Genomic DNA, 23,130 nt, shown 5'->3' with positions numbered 1-23,130 from the left:
GAAAACTGGACAGCCATATACAGAAGAATGAAACTCGACCATTCTCTTACACCGTACACAATAATAAACTCAAAATGGATAAAATACCTCAAGGTGAGACAGGAATCCATCAGAATCCTAAAGGAGAACATAGGCAGTAACCTCTTCAATATCAGCCACAGCAACTTCTTTCAAGGTATGTATCCAAAGGAAAAAGAAACAAAAGCGAAAATAAACTTTTGGGACTTCATCAAAATCAAAAGATTTTGCACAGTGAAGGAAACCATCAAGAAAACAAAGAGGCAACCCACAGAATGGGAGAAGATATTTGCAAATGACAGTACAGACAAAAGGTTGATATCCAGGATCTATAATGAACCCCTTAAACTCAACACACACAAAACAGGCAATCATATAAAAAAATGGGCAGAAGATATGAACAGACACTTTTCCAATGAAGACATACAAATGGCTATCAGACACATGAAAAAATGTTCATCATCACTAGCCATCAGGGAGATTCAAATTAAACCACATTGAGATATCACCTTTTACCAGTTAGAATGGCCAAAATTAGTAAAAGAGGAAACAACATGTGTTGGAAGGGATGTGAAGAAAGGGGAACCCTCTTACACTGTTGGTGGGAATGCAAGATGGTGCAGCCACTTTGGAGAACAGTGTGGAGATTCCTCAAGAAATTAAAAATAGAGCTTCCCCATGACCCTGCAATTGCACTACTGGGTATTTACCCCAAAGATACAGATATAGTGAAAAGAAGGGCCATCTGTACCCCAATGTTTATACCAGCAATGGCCACAGTCGCCAAACTGTGGAAAGAACCAAGATGTCCTTCAATGGACGAATGGATAAGGAAGATGTGGTCCATATACACAATGGAGTATTATGCCTCCATCAGAAAGGATGAATACCCAACTTTTGTAGCAACATGGACAGGACTGGAAGAGATTATGCTGAGTGAAGTAAGTCAAGCAGAGAGAGTCAACTATCATATGGTTTCACTTATTTGTGGAGCATAACAAATAGCATGGAGGACAAGGGGAGTTAGAGAGGAGAAGGGAGTTGGGGGAAATTGGAAGGGGAGGTAGGGGAACCAGGTGGTGGGTATTAAGGAGGGCACAGATTGCATGGAGGACTGGGTGTGATGCAAAAACAAGGAATACTGTTATGCTGAAAATCAAAATCAAAAAAAAAAAAAGAATGAGTGCTTGAACAAAATATAAATAAATAAATAAATAAATAAATAAATAAATAATGCAGTGCCAGTTTTTAGAATGCAAGAAAGGTTATATACTAAATAAATAAAGTAAAGTAGGTCATACAGTATGCCTAAATGTTTTTTATTTTATTTTTTTAAAAGATTTTATTTATTTGATAGAGAGAAATCACAAGTAGACGGAGAGGCAGACAGAGAGAGAGAGGGGAAGCAGGCTCCCTGCTGAGCAGAGAGCCCGATGCGGGACTCGACCCCAGGACCCTGAGATCATGACCTGAGCCGAAGGCAGCGGCTTAACCCACTGAGCCACCCAGGTGCCCCTGCCTAAATGTTTTAAATGCAAACTAAGAGATACATATTTTCTTTTAGTGAATGCACACCATTCATTAATGCTTCATGGAGGACTATATCCTGAAGGAAGTATTGCTGAATGACTGATGTACACAATTAATAGCATTGTATTTAGTTACAGCTTTTCTTATGGAAAGTCTGTTTAGATAGCCCAAAGAGACTCTTAATGGTTTGCTATTCATAGTATGTTAAGCCATACAGTTCATGGAGACCAGAGCTTTTCTACACTGAAGGAAGATAAATATAATTGATCTTGTTCTATATCTATAGGCGAGAGAAATCTTCTCCTTTCAGTTTTAACTCTTTCAAGAACAATGATAAGCCCAATTCACCTTCCATCATATATTAATGATTTTACCATTTTATTGTGGGGTGGCTGTGGACCAGGGCTACTTTTCTTTTTTTGACATGTGCTGTTGAGATGCATTATATAGCATTTCAGCACTATCTAATGTGTATTAGTAAGTGTATTCTAGTTAAACTGGAACTCTAGAAAAGAAGCAGAGGGTTGACAATGAAACAGTATCTGGATTATTAGTTTTTTTAAATTTATTTATACATAATCTCTGACCTAGATGGCCACTCCTGGTATGTCTAAAACACTTTTCTTGCTCCCTTCTGAAATTAAAGTGCCTTATACACAAAGGAAGAATTACCATATTTGTTACTGATCTTAAATGTCATCCACTTCTTATTTTGATATGTAAGAAGAAACAGAGGGTTAGCTACAGGAAGAGAATTGCTTCTTGGCAGACATGTTTCTAGCACCCAGATCTTCTAACATCCAATAATCATTTGGCTTATTCTGCAACCTTGTAACTTAGTTTTAAATGCATCCCCTTATTTTTCCTCCTTTCTAAACCACCCTGATAGTTCCTTTTTCTTGCTTGATGGAAAGGGTTTAGCCTGATCAAATGTAATCTAGTTATCTACAATCCACACAAATACTTTATAATACTTTATAAATTGAAGCATGTACCAAATGCATTTTATAAATAATTATAATGGATATTGATAACATCCAAGATGGGAAATAATCAAAAATAGGAAGATTTTGGCTAGGAGGCACATGTCTCTCTTCATTTTCTCTTTTCTCTCTCTTTCTCTTTCTCACACTTCCAGAAACATTATTACAGTATTTGAATTCTATTAATATATCCAGCAGTTAATTCCAAAAGTAGACACAGCTCATAAATGCAGTAAAAAGAGGATGGTGAAGAGGAAAAGGAGAGGATAGAGTTGGAAATATCATTAAGAAACAGAAGCTAGGCACAAGTGGTGATTTAGACCATTTCACAGGTCAACTGAAAATATCAGTTGAGCTCCTTGAGTGTTTCACTTTCTGTCATTTTGTCAATAGGTCTTCCAGATAATGGTGATAATTATGAGTTTTATGAAAATTTTAAAAACTTGTAAATCAATACTCCTACATAAGGTGTCCCCTATGGAAAACAAACCCACAAGAATTTACAAAAAGAAAGTTTAACTGTCCATGTGCCAAAGTAGGCACATCTGTCTCCATAGAAAGACTAGAGACCCAGAAATCAGGGGTGTTTTACAAATTACTCATGGGGTGCCTGGGTGGCTCAGTCAGTTAAGCATCTGACATTTGGTTTCAGATTAGGTCACAGTATCAGGGCTATGAGACCAAGCCCCATGTTGGACTCTGCATTCAGTGTAGAATCTGTTTGAGAGTCTCTCTCTCTCTCTCTCCCTTTGTCCTCCATCAAATAAATAATTTTTTAAAAAATTACTCCTATACATTATTTCCAGTGGTAATATCAAAATTTTGTGATTTTTTACCAAAGTAAGGTGCAATTTTAAATTGGACCACCTCAATAGGAATTCAACTTTTACAACATATCTTGAGACTTTTTTGAAATATAGTGACACAAAAAAACTTATTTCCAATTCTTGCCATTATTCCCAGTTATCTAATTATGTGATTTTTCCTTCATTGACTATAAATTAGCAGCTAACATAGAATAGAAACTATTTTGTTAAAATAGAAGATTTTATTAAGCTAATATGAATAGAAGATCTTTATTAAATGTTCTGATACAGAGACAATTAAACTTATAAATGCACAGGGATTTACAGAGAAAAGTCAGCGTATAACCATAGCATAGAAAACACTAGGATCACGAGACTGAAGGCATAAAAGTTTTGTTTCTATTACTACTAATTTTCTACTATTATTAAATTGTGTAACTTTGAGGAAGGCACTGGATCTGTTTGTACCTTTCTTTTCTATAACAATAGGAAGAGTATTGGCTTCTTACTTGCCTCACAAGAATATCATAAAGGCATGAGGAGGTCAATAATTATATTTTGGCAATATACATATTTTAAAATAAAGTGCTGATATGTATATATCATTTTTATATTAGTAGAGAATAAATTTCTCCATGATTATAAATGATATGCTATTGTAGTTAAAGGACTTAAATGAAGCGTTTTCTCCTGTTTGCCAAAAAAGAAAATACTTTGTTCATTGGATAAATGTGTAAAAATTATACATATCTTAACACCCCAAAACACTCCTGGGAAACCTGCACAGCACTCACAAAGATGAAAAACAGTCTTTCTTTGGTCTTGTCATCTTTAACCCTAAAATAATATCCTAGACATTTTGCTTATTTAGAATAAAAGACCTAGTTCCTTTGCCTTCTGAAGCACTTGAAAATTTAAAAAAGAAAAACTAAAAATGCTGACCGTGTAATAGCTGACTATTCATGGTGGGTGTAGAACATGAAAGGTTACAGTATGGATCTGTGCCTATGCATTTCTTTCAACTTCAGCAGCAATCTCCTGCTTCTGCTAACTTGGCAATCATACAGCTGACGGATATCTGAGTTTTCTAAATAATGCATGTACTTTTCTTCTAACATGTCAGTGCAAAAGTATCAATTCTGCCCCAGTGTTGTTCATGATGCTGACTTGACTTGACAGCATTCCTTTAAACCAGTGGGTTTCTTCTTCTTCTTCTTCTTCTTCTTCTTCTTCATGGTTCCTTAAATATTCCTCTGAGTGATGTATTTGTGGTTTTTTAAACAGATTATGAAGGAATCACATTTATAAGAAAACTTCATGGCAGATACAATCAGAAAAAAAAAAGTTAAAAAACAGTAAAACTTTATAACAAAACACTTTTCCATTTCTCTTGATTCCTCAAATGTCACCCTTTTCCCTCCCTCAGCCCCAAAATAAAATCTCTACATTTCAAAACTCTGAACTTCTAAGGAAATACCACTGAAATATATAGTACTGCTTAGTATCTCTCTTGGGAAAGCAAAAAACACATTCATTAAATCATGCATGTTAACTTCAGTGTCTACACAAGGAAAACAAATGTTTTTTTTTTTCCTTATTCAGTCCTTTATAAAATCAGGACTTTATGAAAGTCCTTTATGAAACCAGGACAATCCACTGATGCTCCATTGATTATGTGCAAGCAGTATAAAGCAGTCTAAAGCCAGAAAGTATGAAGAGAAACGCATTTGTGCTCTATTTTTAGAATAAGGTAAATATTTTTTAGAGCAGTTGCTGTCCCATAAAATGTAAACCTTAAACATCTGGAGAAAAGAACTTTTACCTCATGGTTAAAAATGATTGAGATGTAAATAAGTCCGAGGGGGGTTTAAAGGCTTCTTTCAAAATTCTACAAACCATTTAAGATAAATACTAGGATCTTATAATGATCTCCTAGAGAAAAAACTTGTAACTATTCATGACCCAGCTGGAGAGACTTGACAATCTGATTCAGATTGAAAAAGAAACCTGGTCTGGAAATGCATCAACTAAAGTAGACAAGGACGCTGTTTGCATGTGGAGAGTAATACTTGTGAAATGACTTTAATTTTGTTGGCAAGAAAGAGAAGTCAACAATCTTTAATAAAATTTAGAAATACTTTTCCTTATAAAATGTTCTGGGTTCAAAAAAGAGGCAAAATATGAAACAGGCAGAGTTAAGTATTTGGGTCCCCAGATCCCCTCTTTTCTACTAGTTGTACACAATCTCTATCCATTAGGCTTTGTCCAAGAAACTCCCTCCTTTCATCAGCACCAACTCTCACACTTTCATTCACACTAATATGTAAACAACTAATAAATGTGAAAATTATAATACCCTAGGGAAATTTAAAATGAACTTTGTACTTTGCATCAGAGAAATACTAACATAGTTGACAATACCAGAAATATTGTGTTTTCCCAGATATCATTAAACATTCTTACTTACAGATAGAATCACCCCTGGTTAAGTTTCTTATACTAATTGATTAATTAAATCTGATTTTGCTAAAGAAAAAATGTTCTTTGAGAATCCATGCCCAATCACCTTCCCTCCGTAAGTCAGAAACCAAAAATATTTCCTACAGTGAGTGTCTACATTAAGGTTCTATATTGGGTTTTTACATTGAAGTCAGTGGCCTTAACTGAGATTTCTAGAAAGTTTCTCCATCTCTATTTTTTTTTTATTCCTTGAGAGAAACTGATTTTCACTGTGTGCACTCAGGTGTTTTTTTTTTTTTTTCTCCCATATATACTTACTGCTGATTTATTAATAAAATTTAAGCATAAATATAGTCAGCGTATTTTGATAAATAATTACTTATGGTTAAGCATTATCCTTTTATTATTAACATAATATATATGTTTATATGTATGTGTGCATAACACATATTTATAAATGTTTGTGTGTGTCCTCTAGCTGCCATCTTATATCCCCATGTGTGTGCACCTTATCTCAGCTGGTCCTCCTAAGACCCCCTGAGCACCAATCCTAGTGCCACAGGTGGTCCCATTTCCATGCCAATGAGATGAAAGAAACTATCATAAACCAGGAGAAACTCACCAAACTTCAAGCACAAGTGTACATTGGTGGGAAAAGAACTCACCAAAAGAGGGGGTTCATAAAACAAGTACAAGAGATGACAAAAACAAAACAAAAACAAAAACTTTAGTCCTTCTTAAAGAAGTTTGGGGTAAACAATATCTCTGGTATTGAATATGTTCACAAACCAAGGAACACTGATCCACTTTAACAACCCTACAGTTCTGGCATCCCTAGCAGCAAACACTTTCACAGTTACAAGCCATGCTGAGACAAAGCAGCTGACAGAAATGCTACCAAATATCTTAAGCCAACCAGATACAGACAGTCCAACTAGTTTAAGAAGACTGGCTGAAACTCTGCCTTAGTAAGTAATCTGCAGATGGAAAAGCACCACTTGCTACCAAAGAGAAGGATGATGATGAAGTTCCAGATCTTGTGGAGGATTTTGATGAAGCCTCCAAATGAAGTAAACTGAATTGAGTCAACTTTGGAACAAAATAAAACTTGAAGAAGTTACTAGGAGCTGCTATTTTATGACTGCTTTTTAAAATCTTGTTCATGGATCTGATAAAATCCAGATTTCTATTATTTTTAAACCCAAGCCCCTTGGACACTTAAGTTTTTTTCAGTTTTTGGCTTATGCACAATTCATTCTTTGCAGTTGATTAAGCAGAAGAATCCTGGGAATAAAGTTTGAAACAAAATTAATAAAGTTCTTTGCCTAGTTTTAAAAAAAGTGTGTGTATAATTTTGGGTGTGATAATTCCCTTGAAAGGGCTTTTATTTAACTATTTTAAGGTTTAAGATTAAGGCTTTTGTCTTTCCATACTGTAATCCAGAAGAGAAAGGAAAAATCCTAAGAATATAATAATTTCCCTGAGGACATACCTGAATCCATAAACAATGTATTTTTTAAAGGACATGTACTGTGATGATCACTGAGTGTTATACTTACCTAATAAATCACTGAACATTGCATCAAGGACTAATTATGTACTATACAGTGGCTAACTGAACATAATAAAAAAATAATAAAATTTTAAAAATTAAAAAAATTAAAAAGATTTTGTTTATTTGAGACAGAGAGAGAGAGAGAGAGCACAGAAAGGGGGAGGGACAGAAGGAGAAGCAGGCTCAGATGTGGGACTTGGTCCCAGGACACTGAGATCATGACCTGAGCTGAAGGCAGATGCCCAACCAACTGAGCCTCCCAGGCACCCCCATAACAATGTATGTTAAGACAGTTCAGTCACTGACAAACTTCCCAACATGTAACTTCTCTTCTTGTTCTCCTGCTCATGCTATTTCACAGGAAAGTCTTGTGAAAGCCTCCCCCAACACCTGAAGTCAAATAGTCATGTGTTTATCTCTGGTAGTAAAACTCTTTGCACTCTTCTTGGACTAAACTTTTGTCCCTTAAACAATCTTACCTCCACCTGACCAGTAAGTAGGCAAGGGTTGGAATGCTAGGTCAATTCTAGAAATACTGTACAAAATCATTGGTTTTGATGAAATGCTACTATAATGAACCCTTTGTGGTATGATTTATTTCTCTGTTCCATATCAATATACTATAAAATTTTAAAAAGTCAGGAGTCAGTTCTTCTCTCCCTACACCAACTAAAATATCATATATCATTTCTTACTCCTTCAAGTAACAATATTTTCTATTCTCAACATTCATGGGGGCACTGGAGTTTCTGCTATCCAGCAGGATCAGCTTTCCTGTTAAAAAGGGAATTGTAATGTTGGAATATCATGAAATCTGCACAACAAAGTACAGAGTTCAGAGTAGCTAGGATATGTATGATCAATTACAATCTATTTTTTGAAACTGATCTCTGGATATGTAATCCAGGAATTTCACTTTGGGAATATAAAATATTACAGCCACTTCAGAAAATATTTTGGCATTTCTTTAAAATAGTAAACATAGAGTTACCATTTGACCCAGAAGCTCCACTTATAGTTATATACCCAAGATACATGAAAACATATGTCCACCTAAAACCTTGCACATGAACATTTATAGTAGCATCATTTATAATAAGCAAAATGTAGAGACAACTTAAATGTTCATCAACAGATTAATGGTGAAACAAAATATACTCTCTTTATATGATGGAATATTATTCAAGCATTAGAAACCAAGACATAATATTTTCAAGTTTCATCCATGTTGTAGCATTTATCAGTAATTCTTGATTTCTAATGCTTGAATAATATTCCATCACATAAAGACAGTATATTTTTTAAAAAATATATTGTTTATGGATTCAGGTATGTCAGAAAGAGAATTCAGGCTAACAATTATCCAGGCAATAGCTAGGTTGGAGAAAGCCATGGGTGACAAAACAGATTTGATTAGGGCAGAATTGAAAGCCACCAGGGATGATGTTCACAATGTTAGGGCAGAACTGAAAGCCACAAGGGATGATGTTCATAATGCTCTCAATGAGTTGCAATCTAATCTAAATTCCCTAAAATCTAGGGTAACTGAGACAGAAGATAGAATTAGTGATCTGGAAGACAGACAGATAGAGAGAAAGGATTAGGAGGAAGCCTGGAACAAACAGCTTAGAAGCCACGAAATCAGAATTAGGGAAATAAATAATGCCATGAAACATTCCAATGTCAGAATTATTGGAATCCCTGAAGGAGAGGAGAAAGAAAAAAGTCTAGAAGATATAGTGGAACAAGTTGTCCATGAAAATTTTCCCAATCTTGCGAATGGAACCAGCGTTCATGTAGTAGAGGCAGAACAGTCTCCCCACAAGATTATAGATTCTCAAAAGTCCTCGAGACACCTGATAGTAAGAATGAGAAATTATAATTGTACAGAAACTCTCTTGAAGGCAGCTAGGACAAAGAATCTTCTTACATACAGAGGAAAGCCCATCAGAATAATGTCAGATCTGTCCATAGAAACGTGGCAAGCCAGAAAGGGCTGGCAGGATATATTCAGGGCACTAAATGATAAGAACATGCAGCCAAGAATACTTCATCCAGCAAGACTGACATTCAAAATGGATGGAGAGATAGAGTTTCCAAGACCAGCAAGGCTTAAAAGAGTATGCGACCACCAAGCTGATACTACAAGAAATATTAAGGGGGGTTCTATAAAAGTGGAAAAATCCTAAGAATAGCATTGAACAGAAATATAGAGACAATCTGCAGAAATAAAGACTTCAAAGGTAACACAATGTCAATAAAAACATATCTTTCAATGATCACTCTCAATGTGAATGGCCTAAATGCGCCCATAAAATGACACAGGGTTGCAGATTGGATAAAATGACAGAATCCATCCATATGTTGTCTACATGATGTCGCGCTCTCCCTGCCTGCAGAGATGATGCAACACCAACACACACTCAGGTCAATGCACAAGCTCTTGTTTATTCCCTGGTCGATCTTTCTCCTCCCTTTCTTTCTCCTCCCCCTGCGGGGAAGTTCCCTTGCCTTATATAGGGCATAACAGCCAATCACAGAGGTGTTCACATGAACAGGAGGTATACAGCCAATCACAGAGGTGTTCACATGAACAGGAGGTATCTGGGGCTCGTAGGCAGTGGTGGCATAACAGCCAATCACAGAGGTGTTCACGTGACGAGCATGAGGTCACATGTGGCCAGGGCGGATGTTTTTCAGGCTGTCCGTGCTGCTCAGGCTATGTAGCCGGCGCCATCTTAGGGGCGTGACCAGCGCCATCTTAGGGGTGTGACCCCGACAACATGAGACCCATTTTGAACTTAAGGATACACCCAGACTGAAGGTGAAGGGATGAAGAAGCATCTTTCATGCCAATGGGCCTCAAAAGAAGGCCAGGGTAGTGATTCCCATATCAGATAAATTAGATTTTAAACTAAAGATTGTAGTCAGAGATACAGAAGGACACTATATATTTCTTAAAGGGACTATCTACCAAGATGATCTAATAATTGTAAATATCTACACCCCCAATATGGGAGCAGCCAACTACATAAGAAAACTAATAGATCACATACTGGGTCACAAATCAGGACTCAAGGGATACCAAAAGACTGAGATTATTCCCTGCACATTATCAGACCACAATGCTTTGAAACTGGAGCTCTATCACAAGGAAAAGTTTGGAAGGAACTCAAACACATGGAAGCTAAAGACCACCTTGCTTAAGAATACTTGGATCAACCAGGAGAGCAAAGAAAAACTTAAACGATTTATGGAAACCAATGTGAATGAAGACACTTCACTCCAAAACCAATGGGATACAGAAAAGGCAGTCCTAAGGAGGAAGTACATTGCCATCCAAGTCTCCCTCAAAAAAAATTGAAAAATCCAGAATATACCAGATGTTTCTACACCAACTGGAGAATCAACAGCAAATTAAACCAACTCCACACACAAGAAGGGAAATAATCAAGATTAGAGCTGAGATCAATGAGGTAGAAACCAGAGATACAGTAGAACATATCAATGAAACTAGAAGCTGTTTTTTTGAAAGAATCAATAAGATCGATAAACCATTGGCCACACTAATACAAAAGAAAAGAGAGAAAGCCCAAATCCATAAAATTATGAATGAAAAGGGAAAGATCACAACAAACACCAAGGAAGTAGAAACAATCATCAGAAGTTATTATCAACAGTTATATGCCAGTAAGTTAAGCAACCTAGATGAAATGGATGCATTCCTGGAAAACTATAAACTCCCAAAAGTGAACGAGGAAGAAATTGACAACCTGAAGAAACCAATATCTCGTAACAAGATTGAAGCAGTGTTCTAAATCCTCCCAAAAAATAAGAGCCCAGGGCCTGAAGAATTCCCTGGGAAATTCTATCAAACATTCAAAGAAGAAATAACACCTATTCTCCTGAAACTGTTTCAAAAAATTGAAACAGAAGGAAAACTTCCAGACTCTTCCTATGAAGCCAGCATTACCCTGATCCCCAAACCAGGCAAAGACCACACAAAAAAGGATAATTTTGGACCAATAACACTGATGAATATGGGTGCTAAGATTCTCAACAAGATCCTAGCAAACAGGATCCAACAACAAACTAAAAAAGATTATCCACCATGACCAGGTGGGGTTCATCCCTGGGTTACAAGGATGGTTCTACATTCGCAAATCAATCAATGTGATAGAACAAATCAATAAAAGAAGAGAGAAGCACCACATGGTCCTCTCAACTGACGCAGAAAAAGCATTTGACAAAATCCAGCATCCGTTCCTGATTAAAGTGCTTCGAAGTATAGGGATAGAGGGAACATTCCTGAACCTCATCAAATCTATCTATGAAAGACCCACATCAAATATCATCCTCAATTGGAAAAAGCTCACAGCCTTCCTGTTGAGATCAGGAACACGACAAGGATGCACAATCTCACCACTCTTGTTCAACATAGTATTAGAAGTCCTAGCAACAGCAATCAGACAACAAAGAGAAATAAAAGGTATCCAAATTGGCAATGAAGAATTCAAACTCTCTCTCTTTGCAGATGACATGATTCTTTATATGGAAAACCTAAAAGACTCCACCCCCAAACTACTAGAACCCATACAGCAATTCAGCAATGTGGCAGGATACAAGGTCGATGTACAGAAATCAGTGGCTTTCTTATACACTAACAATGAAAATACAGAAAAGGAAATTAGAGAATCGATTCCATTTACTATAGCACCGAGAACCATAAGATACCTGGGAATAAACCTACCCAAAGAGGTACTCGAAGAACTACAGAACACTCATGAAAGAAATTGAAAAAGACACAAAAAGATGGAAGACCATTCCATGCTCTTGGATCGGAAGAATAAACATTGTTAAAATGTCTATACTGCCTAGAGCAATCTATACTTTGAATGCCATCCTGATCAAAATTCCACCAATATTTTTCAAAAACCTGGAGTAAATAATCCTAAAATTTGTATGGAATCAGAAGAGACCCTGAATCACTAAGGAAATGTTGAAAAACAAAAAATAAAACACGGGGCATCACGTTATCTGATTTCAAGCTTTATTACAAAGCTGTGATCACCAAGACAGCATGGTACTGGCATAAAAACAAACACATAGACCAGTTGAACAGACTAGAGAGCCCAGATATGGACCCTCAAGTCTATGGTCAATTAATCTTCGACAAAACAGGAAAAAATATACAGTGGAAAAAAGACAGTCTCTTCAATAAATGGTGCTGGGAAAATTGGAGAGCTATATGTAGAAGAATGAAACTGGGTGATTCTCTTACACGGTTCACAAAGATAAACTCAAAATGGATAAAAGATCTCAACGTGAGACAGGAATCCATCAGAATCTTAGAGGAGAACACAGACAGTAACCTCTTCGATATTAGCCACAACAACTTCTTTCAAGATATGTCCCCAAAGGCAAAGGAAAGCAAAGTAAAAATGAACTTTTGGGACTTTAATCAAGATCAAAACTTCTGCACAGCAAGGGAAACAGTCAACAAAACAAAGAGGCAACCCACGGAATAACAGAAGATATTTGCAAATGACAGTACAGACAAAAGGTTGATATCCAGGACCTATAAATAACTTTTCAAACTCAACACACACAAAGCAGATAATCATATCAAAAAATGGGCAGAAGATATGAACAGACACTTCTCGAGCGAAGACATACAAATGGCTCTCAGACACATGAAAAAATGCTCATCATCACTAGCCCTCACGGAGATTCAAATTAAAACCACATTGAGATATCACCTTATACCAGTTAGAATGACTAAAATTAACAAGACAGGAAACAACATGTGTTGGAGAGGATGTGGAGAAAGGGGAACCCGACTACACTGTTGGTGGGAATGCAAGTTGGTGCAGCCACTTTGGAAAACAGTGTGGATATTCCTCAAGAAATTAAAAGTAGAGCTTCCCTATGGCCCTGCAATTGCACTACTGGGTATTTACCCCAAAGATACAGATGTAGTGAAAAGAAGGGCCATCTGTACCCCAATGTTTATAGCAGCAATGGCCACAGTCGCCAAACTATGGAAAGAGCCAAGATGCCCTTCAACAGACAAATGGATAAGGAAGATGTGGTCCATATACACTATGGAGTTTTATGCCTCCATCAGAAAGGATGAATACCCAACTTTTGTAGCAACATGGACAGGACTGGAAGAGATTATGCTGAGTGAAGTAAGTCAAGCAGAGAGAGTCAACTATCATATGGTTTCACTTATTTGTTGAGCATAGCAAACAGAATGGAGGATAAGGGGAGATGGAGAGGAGAAGAGAGTTGAGGGAAATTGGAAGGGAAGGTGAACCATGAGAGACTATGGACACTGAAAAACAATCTGAGGGTTTTGAAGGGGCAGGGGGTGGGACGTTGGGGGAGCCAGGTGGTGGGTATTATGGAGTGCACGCTTTGCATGGAGCACTGGGTGTGGTGCAAAAACAATGAATTCTGTTACGCTGAAAAGAAATTTAAAAAAATAAACTTTTGTGAATACAACAATATAAACATCTTCTGTACAATGAAGGAAACAATAAACAAAACTAGAATGCAATTTATGGAATGGGAGAAGGTCTTTGCAAATGACATATGATAAAAGGTTAGTATCCAAAATATGCAAAGAACTTATAAAATTCAACACCCAAATTACAAATAATCCAATTAAAAAATGGGCAGAAGACAAGACACATTTTTCCAAAGAAGTTGTCTAGATTGTCAAGAAACACATGAAAAGATACTCATCTAGTATTTGTCTTTCTCTGATTGACTCATTTCCTTTAGTGTAATAGCATATGATTTCATTCAAATACAGAATTTAAGAAACAGAATGGATCAACAATCAGGAGGGGGAAAAGAGAGTGTAGGAAATAGATCATGAAAGATTCTTAACTATAAAAAACAGAGCGTTGATAGAGGGAGGTGGGTGGGGATGAGATAGGTGAGTGGTGAGTATTAAGGAGGACACTTGTTATGATGAGCACTGAGATTTATATGTAAATGATGAACCACGAAAACCTTACTCCTGAACCAATATTGAACTCTATGCCAAATAACTAGAATTTAATATATAATATATATATTATTAAATTCTAGTTATATATTTAATAATATATATATTATATATTAAATTCTAGTTATTTGGCATACAGCTCAATATCGGTTCAAGAGTAGGGCTTAGTAATTCATCATTTACATATAAATCTCAGTGCTCATCATAAGAATTGTCCTCCTTAATACCCATATTAATACCCATATAATACCCATACACATATATATATGTGTATACAGACACAGACACAGACACACACACACACACACATATATATATATATATATATATATAGATCATGAAAGATTCTTAACTATAAAAAACAGAGCGTTGATAGAGGGAGGTGGGTGAGGATGAGATAGATGAGTGGTGAGTATTAAGGAGTATTAAGGAGGATATATATATTCATCACTATTTACCATCAAGGAAATGCAAATCCAAACTACAATGAAATATCACCTCATCTCTGTCACAATGATTAAAATCAACAATCAGGAACACAAAAAAACAAGAGGTGTTGTCAAACACTCTTGCACTGTTGTTCTAATGTAAACTGGTGCAGCCACTCTGGATAAGAGTACAGAGGTTCTTCAAAAAATTACAAATAAAACTACCCTATGATTTAGCAATCACATTACTGGACATATACCCAAAGAATACAAAAATATTAATTCATAGGGATACATGCTATAGCAGGATTATTTATGCTAGCCAAGATATGGAAGCAGCCCACGTGTCCACTCATTGCTGAATGGATAAAGAAGAAGTATATAATATTATTAATCTATAAAAAACACGAAATCTTGTCATTTGCTACAACATTCATGGAGCTGTACAGAGTAATGCTAAGAGAAGTAAGTTGGTCAGAGAAAGACAAATACCATATGATTTCACTCATATGTGCAGTTAAGAAACAAAACAAGTGAGCAAAGGGGAAAAGAGAGAGAGAGGCAAACCAAGAAACAGACTCTTAATTATGAAGAAATGATAGTTACCAGAGGGGAGGGTGGGGGTAGGTTAAAAACGTGATTGGGACTAAGTAGTGTATTTGTCATGATGAACACCAGGTGATGTAGGGAATTGTTGAATCACTATATTGCACACCTGAAACTAATATACCACTGTATGTTAACTAACTGGAATTAAAATAAAAACTTACAAACCAAAAGAAAAGAAAAGAAAAGAAAACATTACATCAAGTTAAAGAAGCCAGGCCTAAGACGTCACATACTATATGATTCTACTTATAGGAAATGTCTGAAACTTGCAAATTTAAACAGTATAATTAATTATTAGATTAGTGTTTGCCAGGGATGGGGGAGTTGGAGAATTGTGGAGTGACTCCTAATGGTTACAGGATTTCTTTTGAAGGTAATGAAAAATGTCTGGAATTAGATAATGGTGATAGTTACTATGAATATAGTAAAATAACTGAGTTGTACACATAAAAAGGGTAAATTCTGTTACGTGTGAATTGTATTTTAATCAAGCTCATAAAAATTTCACTTTGTGACAAAATGGATGGACTTTGATGGCATTATGCTAAGTAAAATAAGTCAGATGGAGAAAGACAAATACTGTGTGATTTCACTTTATGTGGAATCTAAAAAATAAAACAACTAAGCTGATAGATACAGAAAACAGATTGATGTTTGTGAGGTGAAGGGATACAAAAGGTACAAACTTCCAGTTATAAAATAAGTCATAGTGATGTAATGTACAACTTAGTGCCTATAGGTGATAACAGAATACTTCATATTTGAAAGTTGTTAGATGAGTAAATCTTAAATGTTCTCATCAAAAAAATGTAACTATGTATGATGACAGGTGTTAAATAGATTTATTGTGGTGATCTCACAACATATATAAATGTCAAATCATGCTCTATAGTTAAAACTAATATAGTTATATGTTGATTACATTTCAACAAAGAAATGTTATATAATTGTTTTCTAGTCCCAATGTGCAGAATATTTGGAGCTGATAGATTAACATTAACCTGAGTCACAAAAGAATAGAAACTTTTGAACAATTTACAAGATTTCTGTATAACAAAAGCTGATTTTTCAAGACAAAAATCCCCTCACTTTAGATACTTAAAAGCTTTTAACTTCCCACTAAAGACACAAGTGTTTATTGAACCTGAATTCAATGCATGCAATAGGTCATCACATACACTGGTCATATTCATACAGCAGTAATAATGATATCCAAGTATCATAGAACCAGAGGGAATTACAGTTTAGAAAAAAAAAAGTTTATTTCTATATTCCTTACACTATTATGTTCACTAACTGTGAACATTCACTAAATGTAAAAAAATGTTTAATGTTCCCAGCTATAAAAGTGTATGCATATTAAACTGCCCTTTATAAAGGAAATATAAATTAAAAACTGCATGATGACTATTTTAATTTTTATACACACATACACTCTTAAGAGGTAGATATGTGTTGTAAATAAGGTTTTGAAATATGGCATGGTAGTAAGCTACACAATTTACTATTGAATTTCTTTCAAGTTCAACTCATTTATAAAATTTTATTTTTAAAATAAAATATAGCAAAAATCAGCTATTGTAAACCCCATTTATGAACACAATCTCCCAAGTAACATATACATGACAACTCATTTATAATAATTTCTCCAAAGGTTTCAGAGGAAGGAATTAAAATTCTATTTTTCTTGGTCTAGTTTAAGAGCTATTCCTTATATTTTCCTTTTCTGTTTTTTGTCACCTGTTTGTTTAATCCTTAATGAAAATATGTGTTTCTTAGAAGATACTGCAAGTCGATTTGCAAATACCTTGTAGAGAACAGTATGGTGGGAAACACTTAGCATAACTTCCTAAAGATCAAGACTTGTCAGATGAAACTAATCTCCTTCTGTGACAGAATTACAGCCTGAGGATAAAGGGAAAGCAATAGATATAATTTATTTTGACTTTATTAAGCTTTTGAGACCAGTCTTAACAAGTGGCTCATCAATAAAGTGTGAAAATCCAGGCAGGTCACATGGCTAGAGAGAGTTCCCAGAAGGCAGAAGGGGAGCACTCAAAGGTGGTCACCCCTGAATTAATGTCAGTATGGGGCAATGATAAAAATATCTCGTAGATCCCAAAGGGAGTCAAACATTTTTATCAGTGTCCTTAACACAAGTATTGGGTATTTTGATCAGGTGACACTAGACTAAAACTTCTGACAGTGGGTTCAGAATCGAAAGTGACATTGCCACATGGAAGACAAAATAGGAGATAAATTATATGGAATTTCAGAGCACTGGATTCAGGAGAGTACCCATTAAATAAACATAAGTTAAACAGATAAAGGAGACAGAAAGATGTTCATGTATCATAGAAATGAAGATTAGAATTAAAAAACAATAAAGATTATCTCAAACTCCCTCATTTTAATTAAGGCACAAAAATAGAACAGGACTTGTTCAAATCATAAACAGAACAAAACTGTAGCAGAAATACATATTTAGAACTAATGTGCAAAAACATAAAAATGCTTAAAGAGCTTAACATGTAGAAATGAAGACAGGAGATCCAACAATGGCTAGATTCTCCCTCAGAAGTGGATTTCTGCCCTTTGCTCAATTAATAGTCTATTTGGGGGAAGGAGGAAAGAGTAGTATTAAGAATAAAGACAAAGAATTATTAATGTCTGACAAATAAGATCAATAAGGAAAGATCACATTGTTTTGAATTATTCATCGTGAAAAAAGATAATGCTTAGGCTTAACTTGGAGGTGTTTTTATGCAAACTACCTTAATAACACTGACAGAACAAGTTCTTAATCCACTATATCAGTTTTTAAGAGTAGACATAATAAATAATTCTCCATTAGTCAGAGTTTCTTACGCCTAGAGTAAGTTTTTGAAAGATCTTTAAAAATACAATGGATTCTGGGAGGCCCTGGCTGGCTCACTTGGCAAAGCAAGCACTTAATCTTTGGGATTGTGAGTTTGGACCTCACATTGGGTGTAGAGACTCTTAACTTTAAGAAATAAACTGAGGGTTGCTAGAGTGGAGGTGGATGGTGGCATGGGGTAATTGAATGATGGGCATTAAGGAGGGCACATGATGTGATGAGCACTGGATGTTATATGCAAATTATGAATTACTGAAGTGTATATATGAAACAAATAAAACTATATGTTAGCTAATTTTATTCAAATTAAAAAACAATGGGAAAGCAAATAAACAAAAGAAACCAATTGGTTCTTCTGGCCTACATTCCTTTTTAAAGGGCTATAGTCATGAAAGTAAGATGGATAAAGTGCCCAGTGTTCGCAATTCTATAGGAAAGACATCTAAAACCAGTTCTCAGCATCAGGATCAAAAAAAAAAAAAAAAAAGAAAAGAAACAATCATGTTTCACTGGATTCTCTAGAACCATCTTGTTCCATATCCAAAGAAGTGTTTGGATGACATGAAGAATGAAGGTAACTTTGGGATTTTCTATTTCAACCTTGGAAGTCAATCAACCTTATATAATTTGATTCTTTTCACTATAGGCTATATTGTCTAAAACATAAAGTGTTCAACATATGCACAGAAGATAAACCAACACAAAAGTCAGAACAAGCAGGGACTCAGAGGATAAAAATTTACATGATTAACATCTTGGGTTCTCTAGAGGAAGTCATCGTGCACAGTTCTTACTGACAAACAATATAGTTGAAAAATACTTTGCTTATTTCTACTTCCATTTATTTCTAAATGGGCAATCCTTTAAGTCTTTGTTATATTAAAAAAAAGATCTGCTTCTGTATAACTATATTTCTGATTTGACAGCTACAATTATAATCATTCAGGCATCTATTTCCTACAAACTCCCCACAGCCATAACATTTAATGATTAATTATAAAGTTCCAGGAGCAATAATATATATACTAATTTCCTAAAACAATAAAAGACAGAATTTCTCATTTGGAGCTAAACAAAACATGAACACATTGTTATTCATGCTGAAATCTTGATGCAAAGTCATGGTGCAGCCATTATAGAAGCTATTAAACAAAATCTCAAATCAAAGAAACTATAGGTCTTCCTTCAAAAGAGAAAATACTGTTTCTAACATCTAAGCTTGCTTCCTGCCCCCTTCCCCCACGATTTGGGGTCCCTTCTGATTTGGTTAAAGCACATTTTCCTAGGATCTGTGTCACCCTTTAAGAATTTTATTTGCTCCTTCATATATTCTTATCTGGAAAGAATGACAAGGCAGAAAAACTCATCACCAAAACAAAACAAAACAAAACAAAAAAACAAAAACCAAAAACCAAAAACCAAAAAAACAAGAGGGAGTACTGAAGTCTAGGGACCTAATCAATACAGACATTGGGAATATGTCAGATATAGAGTTCAGAATGACGACTCTCAAGGTTCTAGCCAGGCTCAAAAAAGGCATGGAAGATATTAGAGAAACCCTCTCGGGAGATATATAAGCCATTTCTGGAGAAATAAAAGAACTAAAATCTAACCAAGTTGAAATAAAAAAAAGCTATTAATGAGGTGCAATAAAAAAATGGAGGCTCTCACTGCTAGGATAAATGAGGCAGAAGAAAGAAGACCAAATGGCAGAGAATAAAGAAGCTGAGCAAAAGAGAGACAAACAACTACTGGACCATGGGGGGAGAATTCAAGAGATAAGTGATACCATAAGATGAAACAACATTGGAATATTTGGGATTACAGAAGAAGAAGAAAGAGAGAGGGGAGCAGAAGGTATATTGGAGAGAATTTTTGTAGAGGATTTCCCTAATATGGCAAAGGGAACAAGCATCAAACTCCAGGAGGTGCAGAGAACCCCCATCAAAATCAATAAGAGTAGATCCACACCCCGTCACCTAATAGTAAAATTTACAAGTCTTAGCGACAAAGAGAATATCCTGAAAGCAGCCCAGGAAAAGAAGTCTGTAACATACAATGGTAAAAATATTATATTGTCAGTAGACTCATCCACAGAGACCTGGAAGGCCAGAAAGAACAGGCATGATATATTCAGAGCACCAAATGAGAAAAACATGCAGCAAAGAATACTATATCCAGCTAGGCTATCACTGAAAATAGAAGGAGAGATAAAAAGCTTCCAGAACAAACAAAAGCTGAAAGAATTTGCAAACACCAAACCAGCTCTACAGGAAATATTGAAAGGGGTCCTCCAAGCAAAGAGACAGCCTAAAAGTAGTAGATCAGAAAGGACAAGAGACAATATACAATAACAGTCACCTTACAGGCAATATAATGGTACTAAATTCATATCTCTCAATAGTTACCATGAATGTAAATGGGCTAAATGCCCCAATCAAAAGACACAGGACATCAGAATGGATTAAAAAAAAATCAATATACTTCCTACAAGAAACTCATTTTAGACCCAAAGACACCTCCAGATTTAAAGTGAGGGGGTGGAAAAGAATTTACCATGCTAATGGACATCAGAAGAAAGCTGGGGTAGCAATCCTTATATCAGATCAATTATATTTTAAGCTAAAGACTATAATAAGATATGAGGAAGGGCACTATATCATACTCAAAGGATCTGTCCAACAAGATGATCTAAAATTTTAAATATCTATGTCCTCAGTATGGCAGCAGCCAACTATATAAACCAATTAACAACAAAATCAAAGAAACACATTGACAATAATACAATAATAGTAGGGAACTTTAACACTCCCCTCACTGAAATGGACAGATCATCCAAGCAAAAGATCCACAAGGAAATAAAGGCCTTAAATGACACACTGGACCAGATGGACATCACAGATATATTCAGAATGTTCCATCCCAAAGCAACAGATTACACATTCTTCTCTAGTGCACATGGAACATTCTCCAGAATAGATCACATCCTGGGTCCTAAATCAGATCTCAACCAGTATCAAAAGACTCAGATCATTCCCTGCATATTTTCAGACCACAATGCTCTGAAGCTAAAACTCAATCATAAGAGGAAATTTGGAAAGAACCCAAATGCATGGAGACTAAACAGCATCCTTCTAATGAATGAATGGGTCAACTAGGAAATTAAATAAAAGCTGAAAAATTCATGGAAACAAATGATAATGATAACAGAATGGTTCAAAATCTGTGGGACACAGCAAAGGCAGTCCTGAGAGGAAAATATATAGTGATACAAGCTTTTCTCAAGAAATAAGAAAGGTCTCAAATACACAACCTAACCCTACACCTAAAGGAGCTTGAGAAAGAATACGAAAGAAAACTTAAACCCAGCAAGAGAAGAGAAATCATAAAGATACAAATGTCATGATCTGAAGGGGCATATGCACCTGAATGTTTATAGCAGCAATATCTACAATAGCCAAACTATGGAAAGTACCTAGAGGTCCATCAACAGATGAATGGATAAAGAATATGTGATACACACACACACACACACACACACACACACACAGTGGAATACTATGCAGCCATCAAAAGAAATGAAATCTTGCCATTTCCAACAACATGGATGGAACTAGAGGGTATTATGCAAAATAAGTCAATCAGAGAAAGACAACTATCATATGCTCTCCCTGATATGAGGAAGTGGAGAGGCAACGTTGGGGGTTTGGGAAGTAGGAAAAGAATAAATGAAACAAGATGGGATCAGGAAGGAGACAAACCATAAGAGACAAAACAAACTGAGTGTTTCTGGGGGGAGGGGGTCGGGAGAGGGTGGTGGGGTTATGGACATGGGGGAAGGTATGTGCTATGGTGAATGCTGTGAAGTGTGTGAACCTGTTGATTCACAGACCTGTACCCTTGGGACTAATAATACATTATAAGTTTATTTAAAAAAATACTTGTCAGTAAGATTGTAAATAATACATGCTTTAGAGTTAATCTAAGAATACAATTAATTAAAATATTCCAGTTATGAAACATAGTATTTCCTCAAGCCAAATCCTCAACTCCTACCCATGTTCTAGAGGCAGGCTGAGAGTTCTGAGAACTACTATTTGAAAATGACCATCCTGGGAAATTCATTGTACAGCCTCCTTCCATCGTTTAAGGCCATCCATTTTCTCATTTCATTTTCAGATCATTTAAAGACCACTTGGATTATTACACCCTACACTTGAATTTCTTTCTGATTCTCTTTATTCATAAGAAATTTCCTCTTTCTCTATAGTCCCATAGTACTTTGTTCCTCTCATTGATTTTAATACATTCCATTTCAGAATACAGCCATTCATAAATTTATTTTTTTTAATTTATTCTCCTAGGTTACAAGCATTGAAAGGCAGTTAATTTTGTCTTTTCTCACCATTGTATCCGCATATTGCCTTTTTATTATTGAAATATTATAACTTGTGTATGAAAGCTGAATTTAGTAAAGAATCATATTCAAGAATTACTCTAACCTCTTAAAGAGTGTCTTATTAATGGTCATTATCCACACTGGTCATTTCACTCACATCCTGGACCTTTATGAAATATGAAATATCTATCATTTGCTAGTCACTTCAACTACACCGGAATTAAGTGCAACCAAAATAAAATAAACTAAAATAAAATAAACAAAAATAACCACCATAGACCATAATCTAATGCTCAGCATCTAGGTCACCACACAAGTCATATAGAACATTCAATATATATCCTAATATAATACTTCACAACCTACTTGACTGAATATTATCACTGCATTGACCTAATTTCCTGACCTAATTGGATCTAGTACTTATCCTGTAAATAGAGACTTAA

At 35.5% G+C, this 23,130-nt stretch overlaps 1 protein-coding gene and 1 pseudogene across 1 annotated transcript in view; one reads left to right on the top strand and one right to left on the bottom strand.

The window, feature by feature from the left end:
- The window catches only part of LOC101687043 (dachshund homolog 2), a 160,782-nt gene that overhangs the window by 102,349 nt on the left and 35,303 nt on the right, over positions 1-23,130 (bottom strand). The gene's annotated exons all lie outside the window — the stretch shown is intronic.
- On the top strand, positions 6,117-7,101 carry LOC106004434 (annotated as a pseudogene).

The sequence above is a fragment of the Mustela putorius genome, unplaced genomic scaffold (assembly GCF_011764305.1).
Source record: "Mustela putorius furo isolate JIRA1106 unplaced genomic scaffold, ASM1176430v1.1 tig00000511_pilon_pilon_pilon, whole genome shotgun sequence".
Classification (NCBI taxonomy): domain Eukaryota; kingdom Metazoa; phylum Chordata; class Mammalia; order Carnivora; family Mustelidae; genus Mustela; species Mustela putorius.
Note: the sequence above shows the minus strand (reverse complement) of the source record. Positions and strands in the feature narration are given on the sequence as shown.